The sequence below is a fragment of the Rhinoderma darwinii genome, chromosome 5 (genome assembly GCF_050947455.1).
Source record: "Rhinoderma darwinii isolate aRhiDar2 chromosome 5, aRhiDar2.hap1, whole genome shotgun sequence".
NCBI lineage: Eukaryota > Metazoa > Chordata > Amphibia > Anura > Rhinodermatidae > Rhinoderma > Rhinoderma darwinii.
In genome coordinates, this window is record NC_134691.1 from 305,923,629 (window position 1) to 305,948,736 (window position 25,108).

The 25,108-nt window shown below is 44.6% G+C and overlaps 1 protein-coding gene across 2 annotated transcripts in view; it reads left to right on the forward strand.

Annotated features, from left to right (window-relative positions):
- Positions 1–13,881: 13,881 nt before the first annotated feature.
- DNAJB6 (DnaJ heat shock protein family (Hsp40) member B6) overlaps positions 13,882–25,108 on the forward strand; it is a 119,662-nt gene continuing 108,435 nt past the window's right edge. Inside the window, exon 1 of one of the 2 annotated variants that reach the window (XM_075827403.1) lies at positions 13,882–14,192. The gene's annotated coding sequence lies outside the window, so the exon portion shown is untranslated. Of the gene's footprint in view, positions 14,193–14,500; positions 14,525–25,108 lie in introns of those variants that run through there. The other variant, XM_075827405.1, reaches the window with a different exon arrangement.

Sequence of the window (25,108 nt, forward strand, 5' to 3'; positions counted from 1 at the left end):
CCAGTCAACATAGAGAAGAGGGAAATCTAGCTCGAAAAAGAGCGACCCAATGTAAGTGAATGGGAGGAAACAAAAACGGATGATAAGAAACCAGAAAGGATTATGACAGACCATAACATATTCGTCATTGATCCTAATTTAGAAGCATTAATGCCTGTGTGAATAGAGCCTGACCTTTATCCGACAAAGAAGTACGAAACAGAGGGTAGGTAAGCCTATCATTTGTCATAAACCAATTTATTTTTCACTGTCGAAGGGAACAATTGATGTATGCCATAACAGCGTAGTCCAATCTGATCTAATATTCAGCAGTCCCCTTACATTGGTGGATGCTGTAGACAGGGGCAGAGCAGCACATAATGAGACCTATGAGATCCCAGAATACCCCTCTAAAAAACAAACAAAAAAAAACCATTTAGGGTATGTGCACACACACTAATTACGTCCGTAATTGACGGACGTATTTCGGCCGCAAGTACCGGACCGAACACAGTGCAGGGAGCCGGGCTCCTAGCATCATAGTTATATACGATGCTAGGAGTCCCTGCCTCTCTGCAGGACAATTGTCCCGTACTGTAATCATGTTTTCAGTACGGGACAGTAGCTCCACGGAGAGGCAGGGACTCCTAGCATCATGGCCGGCCTTAACTATGTTCGACCAGTGCGGTCGCACAGGGCGCCAGCCGCCACACGGCAAGAGGGGCGCCAGCGGGTGTGTGTATCCCCGCGCCGTTGCAACTACCAGCGGGGATACACACACTAACTGCAGTCGCACCCGGGCGCTTCTTCACTTAGTGGGAACCGCTGTAGCAGCCATAGCGGCTGCTAGCGGTGACACCGGGCATAAGGGCGGTGACGCCGCTAGCAGCTGCTGTGGCTACTATAGCGGTAGCGACGGCACTATAGCAGAGCAGGGATATATCTCCCTGCTTTGCTGTCTACTAGCGCCACTACAGCGTCGCTAGTAGACAGCAGAGCAGGGAGATACCTCCCTTGCTCTTCTATAGTGCCCCCTGTAGATATCAACCCCCCCCCTTCCAGGATAGCGCCACCGTAGCTCCCTGAAGGAGCGGAATCCCCGTGTGGCCGGGGATTCCGGTCCTGGAGCGCTACTTGATCCCTCTGTCCATATATGGACAGTGACATCAGGGAAAACTCCTGAAGCGGAATCCCCGGTCACAGCGTTGCAGACGCTATGATCGGGGATTCCACTCCAGGAAAAGCCAATGACGTCATGGACACAGACGTCAGGAGCTTCTCCTGGAGTGGAATCGACGGTCATAGCGTCTGCAACGCTGTGACCGGGGATTCCGCTTCAGGAGTTTTCCCTGATGTCACTGTCCATATATGGACAGAGGCATCAAGCAGCGCTCCAGGACCGGAATCCCCGGCCACACGGGGATTTCGCTCCTTCAGGGAGCTACAGTGGCGTTATCTTTACTGGAAGGGGGGGGGGGGGTGTTGCTATCTACAGGGGGGCTGTGGGCTTTGTGGCACTACCTACAAAGGACAACTGTGAAGGAGCACACAAAATACCCAGCTTTCCCGGGTATAAAAAAAAAAAGTGTGGAAATAAACTTAGATATAACTTTTATTTAATCTAGCTAAAAGGATTAATCCTTTACTCAGACTAAATAAAAGTTATATCTTAGTTTATTTCCACACATTTATTTGATAGCTGGGAAAGCTGGGTATTTTGTGTGCTCCTGCACAGTTGTCCTTTTTTGAATCCTTTTTTTCACTCCCTACCAGGGGGCTGGGGGCTGTGCGGCACTTCCTACAAGGGGTCTGGCGACACTTCCTATCAGGGGCCTGTGCGAGACTCCCTACAGGGGGCTGTGCGGCACTCCATACCGGGGGCTGTGCGGCACTCCATACAGGGGGCTGTGCGGCACACTCTACAGGGGGCTGTGTGGCGCTATCTACAAGTGGGCTGTGTGGCGCTACCTACAAGGGGGCTGTCTGGCGCTACCTACAAGGGGGCTATCTGGCGCTACCCACAAGGGGGCTGTGCGGTGCTACCCACAAGGGGCTGTGTGGTGCTCCCTACAGGGGGCTGTGTGGCGCTACCTACAAGGCGCTGTGTGGCGCTACCTACAGGGGGCTGTGCGGCACTCCCTCTTGGGGGCTGTGCGGCACTCCCTACAGGGGGCTGTGCGGCACTCCCTACAGGGGGCTGTGCGGCACTCCCTACAGGGGGCTGTGCGGCACTCCCTACAGGGGGCTGTGTGGACCTCCCGACGGGGCTGTGTGGCACACTCTACAGGGGGCTGTGTGACGCTATCTACAAGGGGGCTGTGTGGCGCTATCTACAAGGGGGCTGTGTGGCGCTATCTACAAGGGGGCTGTGTGGCGCTATCTAAAAGGGGGCTGTGTGGCGCCTTCTACAAGGAGGCTGTGAGGCGCCATCTACAAGGGGGCTGTGTGGCGCTACCTACAAGGGGGCTGTGTGGCGCTACCTACAAGGGGGCTGTCTGGCGCTACCCACAAGGGGGCTGTCTGGCGCTACCCACAAGGGGGCTGTCTGGCGCTACCCACAAGGGGGCTGTGTGGTGCTACCTACAAGGGGCTACGTGGTGCTACCCACAAGGGGGCTGTGCGGTGCTACCCACAAGGGGCTGTGTGGCGCTACCTACAAGGGGGCTGTCTGGCGCTACCCACAAGGGGCTGTGTGGTGCTACCTACAAGGGGCTGTGTGGCGCTACCTACAAGGAATCTGTGAGTGGGGGTCTGATGGTCATTTTATTGAGTGGTGGGCTGATGGTCATTTTGATGTGAGTGGGGGGCTGATGGTCATTTTGCTGTGAGTGGGGGGCTGATGGTCATTATACTGTGAGTGGTGGGCTGATGGTCATTTTATTGTGAGTGGGGGGCTGATGGTCTTCAAGTGGTTTCCACCTCTGACCTCCAATTGAAATTAATAGGAGGCAGAAGATACCTGCGGCGCTCGTTTGGAGCTTTTTTTTCCTGCGTCTTTTGCATTCGCTTCAACAGCTTAAGAAAAAACACAAAAAAAAGGTCACACACGCTGTCAGTTGCTGAAGGAATTTTGAGGCAGATTTTTTTTGCCTTACAAAAAACGTATGTGAACATGCCCTACGAGTGGAGTGCTTGTTCTTAGCCGTTTTTTGTCTTTCTCAAAACAATTTTTGGTAGAGGTGCCCTGAGGAAATTTTGTTTTTCCAGTGCTGCCTCGAGTCCGAAAAGGTTGGTAAACTCTGTACTAGGGTCCCGTCATGGAGCAGCTCAGTTCGTCATGGGAACGGGGCCTAGATGAGTAAAATGTTTGTTTTTGTTGGGGGCACTCTCTACAAGGGGGAGGTGTGGGGGGCTGTATGGCACAATCTACAAAAAGGAGGTGGGGGATTATGGCACTGTCTACAGGGAGGCTATATGGCAAAATCTACAGGGGGGCATTATACTGTGTGGGGGCCACTAAGCGGACATTATACTGTGTAGGGGTACTACAGGTGGCATAATACTGTGGGCAAAATTAGAGGACAAAATACTGTGTCCTTGAAGGGGTTGTAATATATTATATTATTATTATTATACTGTATGGGGGCACTAAAGGGGCATTATAATTTTTTTATGGGGCATTTATTTTTAATGATGGGGTGGGGCGCCGGAAGATCATTTCGCACAGGGCGCCATCTATCCTAGGGCCGGCCCTGCCTAGCATCGTACATAAGTATGATGCTAGGAGCCCGGCTCCCTGCACTGAGTTTGGTCTGGTACTTGCGGCCGAAATACGTCCGTCAATTACGGACGTAATTAGTGTGTGTGCACATACCCTAACTTGAGTCCTGTCACACCTGCATAAGTCCAAGATCCTTGTACCGTGGACTGTATTAAGGGCAATGGCACCACCTAGTGGTGACATTGAACAAAACATGTTGGAAACAACGCATTGCTCTACACTTTTATTTTTATCCTGTGAGTAATTTATTTTTATTTATTTTTTTAGAGAATTTAGAATAGTAGAAACCAAATAATTTAAAATGATAATATTGTAAGTGAAATAATGTGAGAACTCAAATAAAATATCCTATGAGGGCTTGATTTTTGCGGGACGAGTTGTAGTTTTTCGTAGCACCATTTATTTTGCCGTATAATGTACCAGGAAACGGGAAAAAAATGATTTGTGAGGTAGAAAATGAAAAAAAACAGCGATTCCTCCATGGTTTTTTGCGTGCTGTTTTACTACTTTTACATGTTAAAACCTAAGTGTAAAAAAGAAAATTTATTTTGCATCGCCAAATCACGAGAGCCACAACTTTTTTATTTTTCCGTCGATTAAGTGATATGAGGGCTTATTTTTTGCGGCATAAGCTGTAGTTTTATAAATAACATTTTGGTGTACATGCGATGGTTTGATCACTTTTTTTCATTTTTTGTGGGAGATGAGGTGACCAAAAAATAGACATTCTGGCGTTTACAATTTTTTTTTTTTACGGCGTTCACCGTGCGGGTTAAATAACGATATATTGTAATAGTTCAGACTTTTACGGACGCGGCAATACCAATTATGTTTATTTATTTATTTTTTTACTATGCTCTAGGCGGAAAATGGGAAAAGGTTTTTTTTTGGAACTTTTAATATTTTAATTTTTTTTTACACCAATAAAAACGTTATTGAACTTATTTGTACTTTTTTTATTAGTCCCCCTAGGGGACTTCAACCTGCGATCGTTAGATCGCTTGCACGATATACTGCAATACTAATGTATCCTCTTTGCAGATCATCTGTAAATCATTAAGATTTCGAGGCTGTCGCTTGGCAACTTGGATCTTCAGCTCCCGCCATAAGTTTTCGATGGTATTAAGGTCTGGAGACTGGCTAGGCCACTCCATGACCTTAATGTGCTTCTTTTTGAGCCACTCCTTTGTTGCCTTGGCTGTATGTTTCGGGTCATTGTCGTGCTGGAAGACCCAGCCACGAGCCATTTTTAATGTCCTGGTGGAGGGAAGGAGGTTGTCACTCAGGATTTTACGGTACATGGCTCCATCCATTCTCCCATTGATACGGTGAAGTAGTCCTGTGCCCTTAGCAGAGAAACACCCCCAAAACATAATGTTTCCACCTCCATGCTTGACAGTGGGGACGGTGTTCTTTGGGTCATAGGCAGCATTTCTCTTCCTCCAAACACGGCGAGTTGAGTTAATGCCAAAGAGCTCAATTTTAGTCTCATCTGACCACAGCACCTTCTCCCAATCACTCTCAGAATCATCCAGATGTTCATTTGCAAACTTCAGACGGGCCTGTACATGTGCCTTCTTGAGCAGGGGGACCTTGCGGGCACTGCAGGATTTTAATCCATTACGGCATAATGTGTTACCAATGGTTTTCTTGGTGACTGTGGTCCCAGCTGCCTTGAGATCATTAACACTTCCCCCCGTGTAGTTTCCGGCTGAGCTCTCATCTTCCTCAGGATCAAGGATACCCCACGAGGTGAGATTTTGCATGGAGCCCCAGATCGATATCGATTGACAGTCATTTTGTATGTCTTCCATTTTCTTATTATTGCACCAACAGTTGTCTCCTTCTCACCCAGCGTCTTACTTATGGTTTTGTAGCCCATTCCAGCCTTGTGCAGGTCTATGATCTTGTCCCTGACATCCTTAGAAAGCTCTTTGGTCTTGGCCATGTTGTAGAGGTTAGAGTCAGACTGATTCATTGAGTCTGTGGACAGGAGTCTTTTATACAGGTGACCATGTAAGACAGCTGTCTTTAATGCAGGCACCAAGTTGATTTGGAGCGTGTAACTGGTCTGGAGGAGGCTGAACTCTTAATGGTTGGTAGGGGATCAAATACTTATTTCTCTGTGCACAATGCAAATAAATATATATAATTTGGACTATGTGATTTTCTTTTTTTTTCTTATATATATATATATATATATATATATATATATATATATATATATATATATATATATATATATATATATATATAATCTATCTCTCACTGGTAAAATTAACCTAGCCTAAAAATTCTAGACTGTTCATGTCTTTGACAGTGGGCAAACTTACAAAATCAGCAAGGGATCAAATACTTATTTCCTTCACTGTATATACACAATCCAAATGCAAATGAACACAGCACTCCAACATACCTATATATTAGGCCATGTGCTCGTTACTAGAGGATGAATCAGTTCCCCAACTTGAATGTAGAAAAACCATAGAACAGAGTAACGGCACCAGGACTTCAAAGTAGATGAAACAGGGTGGATTTATTCACCTCAAGTGAGCGACACTTCCATTTACAAGTGGTATAAAGGCTTATTTTTTGCGGTGCGAGCTGTTTCGTGGGCTCTATTGGTACCATTTTGGGGTACATGAGACTTTTTGATCACTTTTTATTCCATTTTTTTGTGGGAGATAAAGCGACAAAAAAACAGCGGTTCTGGAGTTTTAATTTTTTACGACGTTCACCGTTCGGACTAAATAATAATATATTCTAATAGTTCAGACTTTTACAGACGCGTCAATTTTTTTATATTGTGCTTGAGGAAAGATGGGAAAATGTTTTTTTTTTAACTTTTAATATACATATATATATTTATTTGTTAAAAAAAACTTTATTTTACTGCTTTTTAATTGTCCCCCTAGGGGACTTGAACCAGCGATTGTTGGATTGCTTGCACGATATACTGAAATACTAATGAAATGCAGTATATCGTGATACTGACACTCTCCTATGAAGCCCCCAGGCTGCCATGCCAACCAACGCGTCGCGTGGGGGGGGGCATTGCAACGTTACAGGGGGTTGTCCAGTTGTTTCTTGCCATTTAAATGTTTCGGTCGCTATTGACCATGGAATTTAATGGGTTAAACTAGTGGGATCGCTCTCGAGCAGGATCCGACTCGTTACACTGAAGTGTCGGCTGTATCTAACTCGTTCTATGGAGCGGGCTCAGCACGTGAGCCCGCTCCATACTCCCCCACCCGACGTATGCTGTGTATATACGGCGGATGTCAGGAAGGAGTTAATATATTATATGTACCCAAAAATGGTGTAATTGAAAAATTAAAGAAGCACTCCACTTTATTATTTTATTTCCCCCTCCATTTGTACAATGGTGTTTCAGTGGGGTGCTGTGTGCAGAAATACTTACCGAGCCCCGGATGGCATCATTTTCAGGTCCAGCGCCGCTCACGTGATCTTCCTTCTGAACTGTCTGGAATCGCTGCTTTTCAGAAAACCGGAAGTGGGGCTCTCAATGCATTCCTATGGAGCCTCGTTCTGGCTCCCATAGGAATGCATTGAGAGCCCGAGTTCCAGTTTACTGAAAAGCAGCGATTCCAGACAGTACAGAAGGAAGATCACGTGAGCGGCGCTGGACCCGAAAACGACAAGATGCGGGGATCGGTAAGTATTTCTGCGTTTAATGGCCCAAGCAATTCTCTTCTTCTTGTTCCTTAGTAGTGGCTTCTTTGCAGCAATTCGACCACAAAGGCCACAATTCGACCACATGTTGAAATGTGTCTGGTACTTCTCTGTGAAGCATTTATGTGGCTCTAATCAGAGGTGCTGTCAATTTGCGATTTCTGTGGCTGGTAACTCTAATGAACTTATCCTCTGCAGCAGTGGTAACTCTAAGGGTATGTGCACACGATAACGTCAATTACGGCTGAAATTACGGAGCTGTTTTCACCTGCATTTCAGATGTAATCGCATGTACTCGTGTTTTGCGAGGCGTCCATTACGGACGTAATTTCGAGCTGTTCTTCATTGGATTCAATGAAAAACGGCTACAATTACGTCCCAAGAAGTCTCCTGCACTTCTTTGACGAGGCTGTTATTTTACGCGTCGTCTTTTGACAGTGACGCGTAAAATGACAGGTCGTCGGCACAGTACATCGGCAAACCCATTCAAATGAATGGGCAGATGTTTGCTGACGTATTGGAGCCGGGTTTTTAGGCGTAATTCGAGGCGTAAAACGCATCCATTACGCCTGAAAATAGGTAGTGTGAACCCAGCCTTAGGCCTCCTGCACACGACTGTAGCCATGTGCACGGCCGTGATTTTTCGGGTCGGCTGGCCACGGAATGACACCCGCGAGCCACCCAAAAATCGCGGGCCGTGCACATGGGCGTGTAAATTAATACCTGAGCCTGGACCGCAGAACACGGCCATAATGAGACATGTCCGTTCTTTCTGCGGTCCAGGCTCCTGGCCCAGGCACGGACCGTGGAAACCATGGTCGTGTGCATGGGCACATAGGAATGAATGGGGCCGCAATTCTCCCGTGGATTTTCGGGGGAATTGCGGCCGTAAAAGCACGTTCCTGTGCATGGGGCCTTGGTCTTCCTTTCCTGGGGCGTCCTCATGAGAGCCTGTTTCATCATAGTGTTTGATGGTTTTCATGACTGCACTTGAGGATACCTTCAAAGTTCTTAAATATTTCCAGATTGGCTGCCCTTAATGTCTTAAAGTAATGATGGACTGTCATTTCTTATTACTTATTTGAGTGGTTCTTGCCATAATGTGGATTAGAACAGTAGATGAATAGGGCTAAACAACTGCACAACACAATTGATGGTCTCAAACTCTTTATGAATGCAAGAAATTCAACAAATTAGCTCTTGACAAGGAATACCTGTTCAGATAACAATTCTGGAGCAACTTTTCTTACAACTCTGCGTTATATTATTTCTGTTATTCCTCCTACAAATTTATGAATAAATTGATAAATAAAGTGACAACTGGGCGTTACCAATCACCTTTTTAAAAGGGTGTGTCCCTACACAGTTTGAGACTGTGAGCACTGATTGGACAGTGTCAGACTGTGTAAAGACACCACCCAACTGGTGACACCCAATTGAGGGTCACCAGTTTACCTTTTTCACCCGATCCTGCGTATAGAATATCGTAGTTTATTACGCTATACCATACTATACTGAAGTATACTAGCCCAGCAGAGGCCAAAAGAACACATTAATGGGCTAAGGAAGCCTTATGTACAAGTTACGCCCGTATGATGGGGTTTTCCCTACATACACGCTAAGCAAATGGAATAAACATGATATGAGGGGGCCTAATGTGCTTTCACTGCCACTATGTTTAACCATACCGTAATGCACTGTCTTCGAACTAGTAGTGATTCAGGACTACATGTGGCTCTCGGACTTCCTGCATGTGGCTACACAACTGTTAGCAGTTCCAGATACAATTATACACTAACAGCACCAGGTACCTGATAGCATTACTAGAACTTTAGTTCAAAACCAGATCAGCAGCAGTTAAAACTAAGGAAGGCTCTTTTCACATTGCGTTAATAGAATCTGTTAATGGAGTCTCCAGAAATAGAGGAGATTGCTCGGACTCTGGGCAGAACGGGCACAACCCTGCTGTCAGTCACCACTAGGGGGAGCTTGCTGCATATGGATTTACACTGATCAGCCATAACTTGCAGGTGAAGTGAATAACATGAATTATCTTATTACAATGGCGCCTGTCAAAGGCTGGGATATATTAGGCAGCGAGTGAACAGTCAGTTCTTGAAGTTGATGTGTTGGAAGCAGGAAACATGGGCAAGCGTAAGGCTTTGAGCGAATTCCCTAAGGGACAAGTTGTGATGGCTAGACAACTGAGTCAGAGCATCTCCAAAACGGCAGGTCTTGTGGGGTGTTCCCAGTAGGGTTGTCATGATACCAGAATTTGGACTTCGATACCGATAGAGTAGAATTGCGATACTCGATACCAAAACGATACTTTGCCAACAATAAAAACCCCACAAAAATGTCCTTCCGTTTTCTAATGTGAAGCACGTGGTGTTATCAATTTTGAACCTCCATGTGCCTCACATTAATTGTAATTAACCCCATCATATACCTCACATTAACCCAATGTTTCCCATTATGACTGTGAGCGAGTTACTTGATGGGATCACTTGCTATAATCATAATGGGCAACATTGGGTTAATCTAGGAGGGAAATGATGGGGTTAATTACTATTAGGCCTTAATCAGATGGCTGTTTGGTTGTGACATACGGACCGTATATTGCCCGCATTTCCTGGACCTAACACAGTTGCAGAGGCCGGGCTCCTAGCATCAGTTATCTATGATGCTAGGAGTCACTGCCTCCCCGTGTGAATACTGTCCTGTACTGTAAGGTCTCTTGAACAAGACCGTTGTGCCACTCGGGCCGTTTTTGACGGCATCCGAGTGGCACCCGATAGTCTTCACGGACCTATTCACTTTAGCGGGTGAATCGGGTCTGTGAAAAATGGTCCAAATCTCCGATACGAGGGAAGATAGAACATGTCCTATCTTTCCTCGGATCACTGACGGGACTCGGACGGCACACACGGTCTTGTGCATAAGGCGTAATCATGTTTTTAGTATGGGACAATTTTCCCGCGGGGAGGCATGATGCTAAAAGCTTCCTGAACTGTGTTCGGTCCGGGAAATGCGGTCGACATACGGTCCGTATATCACGGACCAAACACAGCCATGTGAATAAGGCCTAATCGTAATTAACCCCATCATTTACCTCACAGATTAACCCAATATTGCCCATTATAGTAAGAGATCCTATCAAGTACCTTGCACAGTCATAATGGACAACATTGGGTTAATGTGTGAGGTAGATGATGGGGTTAATTACTATGAATATCCACATAGAGGTACTAAATTCATAACACCACGTGCCTCACATTAATAAGTGACCATCATTTCCCTCACATAATGGCAACAATGGGATTAATGTGGGTCACATTAACCCCAATATTCCTCAATGCTGCCTGCAAAAAATACTAGTGCCTTTATTTCAAGCATCTGCTCTAATACCTGCCTGGGGCTGGTCTGTCACTACACTGCAGCGCGGTCCTGATTCCACACTAGCGGCGCGAGCGACACAGGCTCGTCATCAGGAAACCTGTGCCGCTCGCAACTGTAATGATGGGGGTAAGGAAACAGACAAGTGAGCCCTAATCTACCCGCCACTCAGTCCCTGCCTACTTGCAACGACCCGCCCTAGGCGACGGGGTACAACTGGGCGACGGTCCCTACGCTCAATAAGTGCACAATAAACAGACAAGCGTACACAGAAGCAAGGGAAAAGGGGCAGTTGCCCACGGCAACACCGTGAGCAACAAGAGTGGTGAACGAGTCGAGTCAAACCAGGAGTGTACGAGGTACCAAACGCAGAGCAGGAGAGTAGTGAACAAGTCTAGTCAAACCAGGAGTGTACGAAGTACCAAACGCAGAGCAGGAGAGTAGTCAGTAAGCCAGGGTCAGTATGAAGCAGGGACAAATAGTTCAAGAAGCTGCAGCAGGGCCAGGAAACCAAACGAGAAGAATCACAAGCAAGGAGGAACAGGAAAGGCAGGTATAAATAGACAGAGGGCGGGAGCTAGCTCCGTCTGGCCAGGCTGTGATGAGCTCTCCCACTCCTAAGCCTGCCATCCTGAGTGGTGGAAGATGGAGTCAGTCTCACAGACATAGAAGCAGGTGCAGACTGATTACCTATGGGTGTGGATACAGAAGCTGTGCCTGGCAGATCCTTAACAGCAACATTCCCTTTCTCACATACTCAGATTATCATTGGTGGCAGTAGAGAAAGGAGCGTACCTCCCTCTTGATTTGACGCGGCCGGCACCAATTACGAGCGGGGGCGGCCACTGAAGGAAGAAAACATTGCGGGCGATGTACAGTGAGCACGCCTTGTTCTCTTTATTTATTTCAATATTAAGCTGTGCAGCCGCACGGCTTCTGTAATGACGGGGGTAGGGAAACGGACAAGTGAGCCCTAATCTACCCGCCACTCTGTCCCTGCCTACTTGCAACGACCCGCCCTAGGCGACGGGGTACAACTTGGCGGCGGTCCCTACGCTCAGTAAGTGCACGAGACAAACAGACAAGGGAACACAAGCAAAGGGAAAGGTGCAGTTGCCACGGCAACACTGTGAGCAACAAGAATGGTGAACGAGCCGAGTCAAAACCAGGAGTGCACGAGGTACCAAACGCAGAGCAGGAGAGTAGTCAGCAAGCCAGGGTCAGTATGGAGCAGGATCAAATAGTCAGAAGCAGTAGCTGGGCCAGGAAACCACACGAGAAGAATCACAAGCAAAGGAGGAACAGGAAAGGCAGGTATAAATAGACAGAGGGCGGGAGCTAGCTCCGTCTGGCCAGGCTGCGATAGGCTCTCCCACTCCTAAGCCTGCCATCCTGAGTGGTGGAAGATGGAGTCAGTCTCAGAGACACAGACTCAGGTGCAGACTGATTACCTATGGGAGTATCCACAGAAGTTGTGCCTGGCAGATCCTTTACAGCTTCGTATCCAATTACATAAATTGACGGTATTGAACCATTTGCCCCCGAACAGCATCGAAATTTTGATGCATCGTGCATCCCTAGTTCCCGGTATGCAGTGGTTAGTACGTACCATAAGTGGTCCAAAAATGGACAACCAGCGAACCGTCCATGTTTGCACTGACTCAACAGGAGTAATACAAATATACAACAATCAACCATAAGGGTATGCTCACACGGGCAGTAAACGCGGGGGCTGAACGCCTACAGACATCTGCCCATTGATTTCAATGGGAAAAACGGTCTTCCGTTCCTACGGGGAGTTTTTTAAAAACGGCCGCGTAAAAAAAGGCCTCGTAAAAAGTGCATGTCACTTCTTGAGCCGTTAGAAAAACAGCTCCAAAAACGACCACAAAAAATGCTTGATGCTTAAAAAACGGCTGAAAATCAGAGGCTGTTTTCCCTTGAAAACAGCTCCGTATTTTCAGCCGTTTTTTTGTTAAGTGCGTGAACATACTCTGAAATTAAAACTATCTGCCTAAAATAGTATAGGTCCCCATCTGGCCACCAAAATAGCTCAGACCCGTCGAGGCATGGACTCTACAAGATCTCTGAATGTGTCCTGTCACGACAAGACGTTAGCAGCAGATCCTTCAAGTCAGTGTCCCCCAACGAGTGGCTAGTGAGCCACGTGCGACTCTCAAGGCCCCTGCATGGATTCCACTTGCTTTTAATGCTGCCTAAAAGAGCAATTCTGATAAAACTATATATGGAGTTGCTATTCAAGCAATTTCCAGATATCTTCGGCTTGGTCAGCGCCAGTGAGCTCAGGCTCTGTTCACATCTGCGTCAGAAGCTTCGTGAGGAGCCTCCATCATAGATGGCATCGGTTTTTCCAGCCAAAATAGCGCAGCAAACAGAACTATTTAGTCTAGCAATATTACGGAAACCTGACAGAACCCATTAAAGACAATGGGGGAAATATTTGACAAACGTCAGTCTTTAACTAATGTACATCGGTGCAAAATATATTAAGAGGCGCACACCTCTTAATATATTTGCCACACTTTTGGCTGTCCGTGTGACAAAAATGGAAAACTACGTCTGCTATAAGTAGGTGTAGATTTGCGCCAGAACTAATGCCAGCTTCTGGCCTAAATTATGATAAATCTCTCGTTCCGGTGGAGACCATGCCTGCTTTGGCTAAGGTCCCCCTCCTTTCTTTTGGCGAGAATAGTAAAAAGTCGCACATTTTATCGCAACTATGGCATGTGCCAAGACTTGCGACTTATTACCACAGACAACAATTGATATATTTTCCCAATTGGTTTGTTGGGGGCCATTGGAATTCTGTCATGCTTCCGGTTTTTCTGCTCCTATGGTGAAGCGGAACAAAAACGTGATGCAGATGTGAACAGACTAGTGAAAAGTCATGACAACCACACAGACTGCATCTGGAGCAGAGCCTCTGAGGTAAACCATGCAATGTTAATATGGGAAGCAGTTGCCCATAGCAACCAATCAGATTGCAGCTTCTATTTCGAGTGCAGATTACAATATAAAATACTTGATCTGATTGGTTGCGAAAGAGCTCCCCCACTTCCACGAAACCTTCCTGCCGCCTGTCTATGTTAGATGCCGACAGTTTCCGCTCCACAGTTTATCGCGACTACAGTTCCCCTCAGTGTCCTCCTACTGACAGAAAACACCAGACCATTTCTCGCTATCCCCTGCGGTCACATTATCAAGCCGCCGCCGTTTTAGCCCTTTCCAGAAAATTCCAGTCACCGGGGGCAACAGTGAGACAGGAAGTGACGTTATACCAAAGCTCGCGTTAGTAACGCACACTTCCGGTACTGGGCTGTTAACTGCGTCTGAAGCAGCAGAGACCAGCGAGCCGAGTGTGAGGTGATTTTCGCGGTTAGAGGTAAGATGATATGCCGGGATGTGGAGAAGATTGTAATGTATTGTGTAACAGACACGTCCGCGCTGCGGTGATGCGTTAGTACAGTAAAGGCCCCGTTTTCTATAGGAGCAGACAGGCGCGTCAGAAGAAAGACGAGGGAGGGGATGCACAATGCAGAGTCCGTGACGAGAGGTTTTTTGTCTGTTGTGTGCACGTAATAATCCGAGCCCTGCTGTATGTAGGTGTTGTTCTTCTGCGCATGTCATAGCTGCTGCGGTGGGGATATACAGACGGTCTAGTACGCGGCCGTAGCTTTCCAGACTGCATAGTACTACAAGTCCCAGCATGTCTAGGTGGTCATTTGTCACTATTCTGTCGTTTGACTTGCTCCGTAGACGTTGCCGGGATATAGAGTGGTTATATCTGCTGCAATCGTCGTACATATTGTGCAATGCAATTAGGCTATTTTTTTATTTTTATCCACTTTCCTTTCATATTTCACTCTTTGTCGATGTCCTGCACAATATTATGTCATGTGACCACTATGGCTGCCGTTACAATTTGTCATTTATGGTTTTAGTCTCTCTTCATATCTGTGTCGTTTAAATAATAGCGCTGCCTGCAAATCACATCTGACAATCTGCAATGAAGGCTCAGACCAGAGCTGCCCATGTGAACAGAGCCTAAGGATATATTTAGATGTCGTTTTTTTTTTCATAATCATGGCAGTTTTAACAAACTGTGCCGATCACTACAAAACAAACCGTTTGTAAAAGTAGATTATAAGGCCATGTTCACATGCCATATTTTCTGTAATATTTTGGCATGTAATAGCTCATATTACGCTACAAAATATGCCTGAAAATGTGCTGTGTAGTTCATACGAGGTGTATTTTTACGCTGTTGAATTAAATAAAAAAACTCCGTATGACATGTCGGCTTTTGAAGTGTTTTACACGCTGGTTTTTCCGTTGATGCTTCAAAAATAAAAAAAGCCTTGATTTTAGCGGCTGTTTTCTCTTGAAATCTATCTAAAATTTTTCAGCCTGAACATACACCGTGTGGACATATCCTAAGGGCTTTTGCACATGACTGTTTTTTTTTTTTTCCGGTGTTATATCTGTTTTTTACGGATCGATCTGTCCGTTGTGCAAAATTATAGAACGTGTCCAGTACTTGTCCTTGCTTCTGTCCTGTTTCACCCATTGAAGTCTATGGGTCTGCAAAACAATGCACATCACACGGAAGCCATCCGTTTGCTGTCCGTTTTTCAGGGATCCGTTGCAAGAAATCCATGAAAAACAGGTGACCTACGGCAGTAAATAACAGACTTGAGGACACAGAAGCATAATGGATGGTATTTTGCTAACCAAATAACGGAAACGGTTGTGCACATGAGTGATACGATTCATAAAGTAGCCACGGTAGATACAAGAAATCGCAGGTAGGATTAAATACAGTTATGCTTGAATACTACAGGGCCATTATTATGGCCCAGTAGAGAGAAACACCCAATCACTGCAATTTATTTAAACAAAACATATATTTTCTTCATAATTTAAAAATTACATTTATTATCACACATTCTTGGGGCACAAGGTATCAGAAATTTTTAAAATGGGTTTGTAGTTGAAGATTAGAAGGAACTAGATGGCAGAAACAGAGAATTTATCTCTGCATGTTAATTTGATATAAACTTTACATAAAGCGATATTCACAAAATACCTACATTTATTTAGTCAGCATATAACTGTGAATTTAGTCCGTATCCATACAATTGCTTTTTACATACAGACTTCCCCTAAGGGCTTGTCCACACATAACGGAATTGCTGCAGCAGACTACAGTAGCATTAACGCGTGTGAGACTTAACAATTCTCATCCACACGCTGCGTAAAATTTGCGAGCAGAAATTCACCTGCGGTGCTTTTTTTTTCCGTAGCGCAGCTTGTCCATTCCTGCTGCGGAAAGTGGACTGAATTGCTGCATTTTTCAGAGAAGATTTCACCATCTCCCATCATTGAGAAAAACGCAGCAAAATCCGCACCATTTTCTGCCATAAAAACTGCGGGGAATGGTGTGGCTTTTCTGCAGCGGAATGCCTTCTAGTTTAAATGAAAACGCTGCAGAATTTTTCTGCAGCAAATCCGTTACGTGTGGGCAAGCCCTAACACCGTTGATGTTATTACATTTTCTTAAAAAAATAGAAACTTTTGTTGTTTCTCCTTGTACATTGACAAAAAGTAGCGGCCTTTATTATTCTTTTATTATATTGAGTTCATTCTATAGCTAAATGGACACATTATACCAATTTAAAAATCACTGACCAGTCCATACTTCCTCACAAGGGCAGCTACACACCAATTCCCAACAGGATGCCGACAAACAACACTGTGTTACATAGAGGAAGATTGCTCATGTGCAATATACTAATGAACGTGCACTCTCACGCCTACTATTCATGAGGGGGGGGGGGTGACTGCTTAGTATTATCACTGCACACAGATATAGCTTCTATAACACATTGTACTACTTGCTACGTAAATTCTATCCTTTGTTTTCCTTCTAATCTCCATCCGCTATGGGGCTTTTCACATCTGCGTTGGGTCATTCCGTTGTTTTGCTTTGTCAGAGGAGCAGAACAAGGGAATGCTGGATGCAACAGTTCCGTTGGAAAATGGACACCGGCGTCGGACGGAACCTATTGACTTTAATGGGTTTCGTTGGCTTTTCGCCAGTCTTCTTCGATTTACCGGAAACAATAACGCAGCACTATTGTTTCCGGTAATTTCTGCCGGTTCTGCATCGGTGGGCCCTAACGGATCCTCCAATGCAGATGTGAACAGCCCCTCACCCATTTTAATTTATTTCTGCTTACATTGACACCAAGAATGTGGTATAGTAAATCCTATTTTAAATTTTTTCGAAGGCAATAAATGTTATGTTTTAATAAATCAGTTAGTGGGTGTTTTTCTCTATTGGGCCATAATAGTTACCTTTTAGAATAAAAAAAAAGGCTGGAATCACACGTTTTTTTTCGGATCAAAGCCAGAAGTGGATCCAACAGGGAGAAAACGTATAACTCCTGTCTTTGACTCCAAGTGATTCCAGCCATAGGTCCCGTTCACACAGGTAGGATTTGGTAAGGATAGATGTATCATGCACCAATTTATTTCCCCATCTATGGAGGGCAGTTGTACCGCGTAAATGATGCACTCAACCGTCACTTTGAATGCTGCCTTAAAGGGTAACTAAACTTTCACAAAACTTCTTACATGTCATCGTGACATGTCAGAAATTTTGATCTGTGAGGGTCCGAGCACTGAGACTCCCACCGATCGCTAAAACTAAGAGGCAGAAGCGCTCGGGTGAGCGATGTGCAGCTTAGTTTCTAATAGGCTTTCCTCCGAAAGCCGATCGAGCGCTGTACTGGCTCAATAGAAAGTGTTCGCTGCATCTACGTGGTTAGCTCACACCCGATGGTTGCTGATGGCAACCATCGGCAATCGTGTGGGTGCTGATGGTTGCTATGGCAGCCGGAGGCCTAACAATTGCCTCCTAGTACGGAAGCTTATTACGCACTGCCGGGAGGCGAAGCATAATAGGCTTGCTGTCTGTGAATAGCTGACAGCTCTAATACGCTGACCGCTCTAATACACTGCACTATGTAGGTAGTGCAGTGTATTAGAATAGCGATCAGGGCTTCATGCCTGTTTCACGTTAAAAAAACAATAACCGCCTTTTTACCCATACGTCTTTTATTATAGGAAAAAATGGAAAACATTAAAAAAAACAGTACACATGTGGTATCACTGCGTCCATAACGATTCGAACTATACCCGCACGATTAACACTACTAGTCACTACCCCTCCCAAAACAGAATAAAAAAAGGGATCTAAAAGTTGCATGTACCCCAAAATTATACCATAAAAAACAAGCCCTCCCACAGTTTTTTGTTTTTCCGTAAAAATAAAAGTTAGCGCTCTCAGAATATGGCGACGCAAAAAAGACATTATTTGAAACCAAAGTGATTTTATTGTGCAAACCGCTGCAAAGCATAAAAAAAATATATATATTTGGTTTCATCGTAATCGTATCGACCCGCAGAATAAAGTAAAATTGTCACTTATAGTGCACGGTGAACACATTAACAAAATTGCAGGTTTTTGGTCGCCTTGCTTGCCAAAATGTTAAATAAAAAGTGATTACAAAATCGCATGTACCCCAAAATGGTACCAATGAAATCTACAGATTGTCCCACTACAAATAAGCCCTCACACCGCTCTGTTGACGAAAAAATAACAAAGTTCTGGCAATCCGAATATGGCGATGCAAAATGTGCAGAGCGTTCCAAAAGTGGATACGATTATTTATCAGTGCGACACTGGCCACGCATCTGTGGATTATTATTTATTTACCCCATTATTATGCCCTGATGTTCTCCGCACAGATTACGTATTATAAACTGAAATACCAGCAAAACGCCAAACAGAACTACTGAGCAAAATCTGCGCTCCAAATGCCAAGTGGCGCTCCCTACCTTCTGAACCCTATGGCGTGCTCAAACAGCAGTTTACGTCCACAGATATGGCATTGCCACACCCGGGAGGACCCGCTTAACAGTTTGAGGTATTTGTCTTCAGTGGCACGAACTGGGCACAACATATGGTGCACTAAAATGGCATATGCCTGTGGAAATTTGCAATTTTCACTTTGCACCATCCACTGAGCTTTCATTTCTAAAAGCCAAATGGCGCTCCTTCCATTTTGAGCTCTGCCGTGTGCCCAAACAGAAGTTTAGGGCCACACATGGGGTATTGGTGTACTCCTGTAGATATTGGGTAAAAAATTGTGTTTTTTTTTTCTCCCATTACCCCTTGTGAAAATAAAAAATTGTGAGCAAAACTAAATTTTTTTTGAAAAAAAAAATAATTTTTCATTTTCACTGCCTCATTCTAATACAATCTATGAAACACCTGTGTGATCAAAATGCCCACTACACCCCTAGATTGCCCTGAGGGGTGTAGTTTCCAAATGGAGTCACTTCTCAGGTATTTTTTACTGTACTGGTACCTCATGTTTTCTGCAAATGCGACATGGTGCCCAAAAAACAATCAAGCTAAATCTGCAGGCACAGTAGCGCTCCTGCCTGAGCCCTGCCATGTGTCCAAACAGCAGTTTATTACCACATATGGGGTATTGCTGTACTTGAGAGAAATTGCTTTACAATTCTTGGGGTGCTTTTTCTCCTTTATTCCTTGTGAAAATGAAAAAAAAAATGCAACATTTTAGTGTAAAGACGGCATGAAATTCTATCCACTTCTCAACTGAGAGCAAGTGTATGTATGGAATGGCAGCCTGTGAATGTAAACAAGTGCTCTTAGTCACTGACCGCAAGCTAATATGACATTGGTGAAGAATTTAAACACAAAGAAGAATATAAAGTTGTATATCTATTAATTTATACAGTCATTAAAGGCTGTACATTTTTGGGGTGCATTTTTTCTTTTTTTTTTTTCTTTTAGTGAATGTACATGTTGATAAAAAAGGTTTGTAATTTACTTGTTTAAAAAAAGTCTTACCTTTTCGAGATGCAGCTTCTATGGATTCACTGTACATAGAAGCTGCATTTCAGCGCTTTTAGCCACATCGTCCGTGAACTGGCAGCTTTCAGCGCTTGCTGTGTCCCTCTGATTCCTTCTATAACCCGATCACCGATCATATCTAAGTTTAACAAAGGGTTCCAACTCCATATTAACTCCCAATGCTTCGAAATGGGATGGCAGACAATCACATATAGGTGTGATGGTCAGGTGTTCACATACTTTTGGCCGCATAGTGTATATAGTAAGCATTAGCTGCTCAAATTTTGCGACCATTTTAAGGTTGTAATACACATTAGACTAACGTGGGCAGAACCCGTTAGTTTCGCATGGCTGGCCGACCCTCTGTGTATTAGATATTCGACCAATGATTGGCAATAAAAAGGGATCAGGCATGTTAAATCTTTTAAGATGCCTGAACCTTAAGAGGCTCTGTCACCAGATTTTGCAACCCCTATCTGCTATTGCAGCAGATGGGCGCTGCAATGTAGATTACAGTAACGTTTTTATTTTTAAAAAACGAGCATTTTTGGCCAAGTTATGACCATTTTCGTATTTATGCAAATGATGCTTGCAAAAGTACAACTGGGCGTGTTGAAAAGTAGAAGTACAACTGGGCGTGTATTATGTGCGTACATCGGGGCGTGTTTACTACTTTTACTAGCTGGGCGTTGTGTATAGAAGTATCATCCACTTCTCTTCACAACGCCCAGCTTCTGGCAGTGCAGACACAGCCGTGTTCTCCAGAGATCACGCTGTGTCGTCACTCACAGGTCCTGCATCGAGTCAGACGAGCGAGGACACATCGACACCAGAGGCTACAGATGATTCTGCAGCAGCATCGGCGTTTGCAGGTAAATCGATGTAGCTACTTACCTGCAAACGCTGATGCTGCTGCAGAATCAACTGTAGCCTCTGGTGCCGACACGATGCAGGACCTGTGAGTGACGTCACAGATCTGCACTGCCAGAAGCTGGGCGTTCTGAAGAGAAGTGTATGATACTTCTCATCAGAGCGCCCAGCTAGTAAAAGTAGTAAACACGCCCCGATGTACGCACATAATACACGCCCAGTTGTACTTTTACTTTTCAACACGCCCAGTTGTACTTTTGCAAGCCTCATTTGCATAAATACGAAAATGGTCATAACTTGGCCAAAAATGCTCGTTTTTTAAAAATAAAAACGTTACTGTAATCTACATTGCAGCGCCTATCTGCTGCAATAGCAGATAGGGGTTGCAAAATCTGGTGACAGAGCCTCTTTAGTTCTTAAAGGAAATGTGACACTAGAAAAAAAAATTGTTTTTTTTTAGTTAAACAATTAATGTATAGGTGATGAAACATTGTTCTAATTTTTTCCATGAGTCAGGAAATATTATAAATTAGATTCTAATTTATAATATTTCCCAGTGCTGGTCACTAGATGGAGCAATTCCCAAAATTGCAGCATTGCATGTGGTAAAGCAACCACATTGCTTTATGCTGCAAAATTTGAGAAAACTCACTCGCTCTAGTGAGCTCTCAGAATCCCCCCTCCTTTATCCTGGCTAGTGCCGGGAGAAACGAGGGGATTGAACGGTCAAACCTCCTACACTGTGTGTTGCCATCTTTTGAGCTAACACACCGTGTAGTAGGTTTACATACAGTAGTAAACACACAGTAAAACACTTACATACACAGAAATCACTTACCTGCTCCAGCCGCCGCCGCTCCGTCTGCTACCTCCCGCTCCAAGTTCACCAGTCCAGAAGCCGCGACCGGAAGTAGTAATCTTACTGTCCGGCCGCGTCTTCCGGTCCACAGGAAAATGGCGCCGGACATCGCACAGTTCAACTTGGACTGTGTGGGAGCGGCGCAAGCGCCGTTCCCACACAGACGGCGTACAGCATAGTGGATGGAACGGGCCCCGTTCGCATTCACTATGGGACTGTATGTGCCGTATTCCATGTCTGTATGTGTCGTTAATCGACACATACAGAAATGGGGAAAAAATGGCAGCCCCCATAGGGAAGAAAAAGTTAAAAAATAAAAAAAAGTGAAACACAAACACACAAATAAATATAAGTTTTTAATAAAACACTAAAATCAAACTGATGTAAAAAAAAAAATTCCCGTGACACTGTTCCTTTAAGGGAGCTGTTTATTTCCCTCTCCCCATTGAGAACACCTGGCCGAACGAGTGTGTATGGGGTGGTCGAGAGGAATTACTGTCCTTTCCATGAGGGGGTGTACTTGGTCTGCAACAATGTTTAGGTGTCCAAGTAATATCTGCATGAATGCCAGGTTCCAAGGTTTCCCAGCCGGACATTTTCCAGATCATCAAATAGCTTGCCGCCTTCCTATAGTTAATTTTGGTGCCATCTATTCCCTAGGTAAGCAACGCATACGCACCTGGTCTGTGGATATGCCATAGATGGGAATAACTTTTTTTTTACTGAAGGAGAGGAGTGTTCAGCCTGAATTGTTTCCCTCCTCTCCTTTACATAAGAATTAGGCTGCAGTATACCTTTCCTGCACCTTCAGTCTCATGTGTAAGAATAAGCATGAGACTAAAGGGGATTTTACACTGGACGATTATCGGGCAGATGAGCTAATTGCCCTATGTAAATAAATGAACGAGCAAACTCTCGATCATATGCTGGTCGTATCGTGTTAAAAAGTGAAATATTATCGTTGTCGGCAGCACTTCTCCCTGTGTAAATGGAGATGCGCTGCCGACACAATGTATGTGGACAAGCGATAGGAGCAACGACCGCTCGTCCCCATCCATAGCTCCATGTGACAGGAGCAAACGGTCGCCGATCAACAATGTCCCGTTGATCGGCGCTCACTGCATCGGTCGCTCATCGGTTGGTGTAAAAGGGCCTTAATTTGAAAGTGGAAAAATGCATTTTTAGGCTTGGATGGCCAGCTATGCCAGGTCATTAGTCCCTTGGGATGGACACGTTCCACCCCACCATCACCAAAATGAAAATGACTGGCATGCTCCATGTCTGTAGGAGGAGAGAAGGATTGTTCGTTGAGGGAGTCCTTGAAGATATGTCAGTCACAATATTGTGCAACCAACTGCTTTCTCATGTGGCTGGCAAGTTATAGAATTAAAGGCATAACCTGTACATAACCTTTTGAAAACGTATCATTTTTATTAAAGAAAACCAAACCCTGCATCAGTGTGTTTGGTGCAACTTTCTAATTACTTTTCATTAAATTATTTTTACTTTCTGAGATACAGCTGCTTTGTACCATTTATACAGAGCAGCTGTATCTTGCACGGAGACCTGAATCCGTCAAGTCAGCGGGACTGATGGGTTCAGTGTCAGCGGATCCACTTGTTATCAATCACATCGAACATCTCTTCCTGATAGATTCAGGTCTCCGTGCAAGGTACTGCTGCTCTGTATATAGGATACAAAGTGGCTGCACCAAAATAATTTTTAGTTAAAGTTGTACCAAACACGGATACTTTTAATAAAAACAAAAAAACTGTTTTCATAGGTGTACATAGCCTTTCAAGGGTTATTCCCAAGTTGAATCATTATTTTATTTTTTTAAATGCGTCCAACCTAAATAAAATTCTAAATCTAGTGTTGTAAATGGCTTTTTAATATTCCCTAACTACCTTTTTTTCCAACTAGATAACGCCATTCGTTCTGGTTATCTTTTCTAAAAGAGGGCGTGAGCGGCTCGATGTCAATCTGCTCTGTTAGTGCGCGCTCCCGACGTTGCTAGATAATCTAGTACTAGCAGCATCGGGAGAATGATAGTCTCAACCAGGTATGGCAAGCGTGTTTGAGACAAACCCCCCCCCCCCCAATTCCCTTATATATAGTTTTATAGTGCCACTTTGTATTTCACGGCACCCCTGCCCCTCCTCCCTGCAAACCCTCGCCACCCTTCACGGCAACTCCCCCCCCCCCCCCCCCCCTTCCCTCATAATAAGCTACATCCCCTCCCCCCTGTGCAAACACCTACCTAGTAGGCAGGACCTAGAGCCGACCGCTGATCAATCCAACAGAGAGGTGGCCGTGCGCGTATAAGTGCGTTCACGAGAACACTGACATCCTCTCCTAAGGAAGGAGAGTATATCCTTGTGCAGGCGCGGCCACTGCTAGAGGAAAGCAGTGGTGGCCAGATCCTTAGGCTGGGTTCACACAGAGGTTTTTTGCAGGAGGGCCTGCAGGCAAAAACGCCGCGAAATACGCTTCTTCTGCCTCCCATTGATGTCAATGGGAGGTCAGAAGCGTAAACGCCTGAAGATAGGGCATGTCCCTATTTCTCGTGAGCCGGTTTTTCCGTTCGTGAGAAAAAACCGCCTCCGCCTCCCATTGAAATCAATGGGAGGCATTTTCGACTGTTTGGCGCATTTTCCGACACGGTTTTCGCGTCAAACGTGCCAAAAAAACTCCGTGTGAACTGGCCCTTAGACTACGAGGAATAAACAAAGATGCAATGAACAAGACTGAGAGGAAATCCCAAGAAAAGTACATAATTTAGAAAAATAAAGGTAATTACAAAAATTTATATCTTTACATGGTTGAGCAAAATAAATAGGTTTATAAAGATGGGAATGAAACTGCCAGTCTGCTGCCGGCCGACCCGAAAATCACGGGCGTGCACATGGCTACGGTCGTGTGCATGAGTCCTTAGTTTTGCTTCTACAACATTGATTGGTCAAGTATAATGTACATGAAGCCAAAGTTTGTTTGTTTGGTCATGGGGGGGAAAAACTAGTGACACTCAATATCCACTTGGAAGATCTTTCGAGCACCGTTAAAATAGCTTTCTATGAATATGACTCAATTCTCAGGAGGGTTCAGAGAGCAGTGTTGATCGCTTTCCTGCTGTTTGAGTGCTACTACAAATATATCAGGTGTTTTATACCGGTGTTCTTTATGTGGTTACTTTAGGAACCTGGAAATATTGTCTTAAAATGTCAATTTATATGTTCCTGAATCCTTTATCTTTTTACTGTACTCTGCACTTTTTTTACATTAGACAATATTCCCAGCTACCATATGGGCCCATTTACATAAGAAGTTTTTTGGCTGTGCTGTTAAAACCACATAAAAAAAATTGTGACCATACCCGTTTGCAGTTTTACCACTAATTCCTGCTGTTTTCATAGGTGAAACATGTCAAATTTATTCACTTGTAATAACCGCGCGGCTGAAAACGGCGACACTTCGCAGTGATTTTCGATATAACGTCTCATGTAATTGCACCCTATATTAAGAGTGGCATTAATCTGCTCATTCATTATTTTTTTTTAATATAGAAAAGGGTGGGACTATCTGCGGCTTGCTGCATGTACTATAGATTTCTTCACGAAGTGCT